The sequence below is a fragment of the Triturus cristatus genome, chromosome 3_1 (assembly GCF_964204655.1).
Source record: "Triturus cristatus chromosome 3_1, aTriCri1.1, whole genome shotgun sequence".
In the NCBI taxonomy this organism is placed as follows: Eukaryota; Metazoa; Chordata; class Amphibia; order Caudata; family Salamandridae; genus Triturus; species Triturus cristatus.
Window position 1 is genome coordinate 46,033,575 of NC_140583.1, and position 1,433 is coordinate 46,035,007.

The following is a 1,433-nucleotide window of genomic DNA, read 5'->3' on the forward strand; positions in this document are numbered from 1 at the left end:
CCATTGGTCTGAATTTGCCATCTCGCATGCAACCTTTAACGATAGCACACGCTGCACTGTAAGCTTGTTTACTCACCGTAGCGGGCTGTGCAGATCCATCAGTATAAATTATGAATTCGTACTGGTCAAGAGGGAGAATTTCGGTAGTCAGAGGACATTCGTGTTCATATTGCAGGAATGCTTGTGTTTTTAAATATGGATCAAAAACGTATTCAACATCAGTTGCAGCAAGAGAATTAACCCATTGTACCCATCTCGGATGTAAAGCTTTTGCATTTGGAATGCTAGCTTTTGTAACTCCCTCTAGGGCTGGTACAGAAGTTACGACCATAATGCGTTTCCCCAGTGCTAGGGCTCTTTCTTTTGCTACAGCGGTTTGAACTGCTGTCAGAATTTTTTCTGTAGAAGTGAATTTCATTTCTACTTGTGTATACAAGTGGGATTTGTATGCAATTGGTACTTTTTCACCTTTGTTAAAAGTTAAGTAGGTGAATCCGCATTGACCCGGAATAATTCGGATCACTAAGTTGCATACGTTTACGCATGTTTGCAAGTATTTCGTTGCTAACATGTCTCTTTGGAGTAAACGCAAAATTTCTGTGTGTTTTTGTGTCCAATGTGTGATTTTAAAATCAGGTTTGATTAATTCGTAGAGAGGTTTAACCCTTTCTGCGTAATTTAAAATGTAAGTTCTTCCAAAATCAGGAAACCTAGAATCGACTGTAAATATTTCAGCGTCTTTGGTGGTTGGAGCAGCGCACACTTTTCTAAAAAGTTGGCTGCCAGGCTTTTGCCTTCACATGATAGTTCATATCCTAGGAAAAAGATGTTGAGGTGGGCTGTCGTAAATAAAGTATTACGTACTCATAATTTCTATATTAGCAATATGATCATGCATAAAGCAAGAGGCTGAGTCTGTGGTATCAGGTTCAAAAGGGCTTTATTCCAATAACTCAAGTTATAGGGAGAATAGTTCCATCACCACGAGGGATCAGGAAGGGTCTTCTGCTCAGAATATTCTCAAAATAATATTCTCAATATTCTCAAGATATTCTCCAACTTTATTCACAGAGTACAGTATATATACATTCAATATTATACGTAAGCAGAAGCGCTTCAGGCAGAGCAAGAGAGAATGAGATAGTCAAGTCAAGTCAAGTCATAGAATTTGTATAGCGCACTACGTACCCAGAGGGTTTCAAGGCGCTTAGGAAGGGGAGGAGGGTTATTTGTCAAATATCCACGTTTTAAGCTGCTTTCTGAACGCTAGGTGGTTCTGGGTGAGGCGAAGGTAGGCGGGGAGTGAGTTCCATGTTTTAGCAGCCAGGTATGCAAAGGATCTGCCTCCCATGGTGGTCTTGTTGATGCGAGGTATAGTGGCGAGGGCTTGGCTGGAAGATCGTAGTTGGCGGGAGGGGGTGTAGAAGGACAGT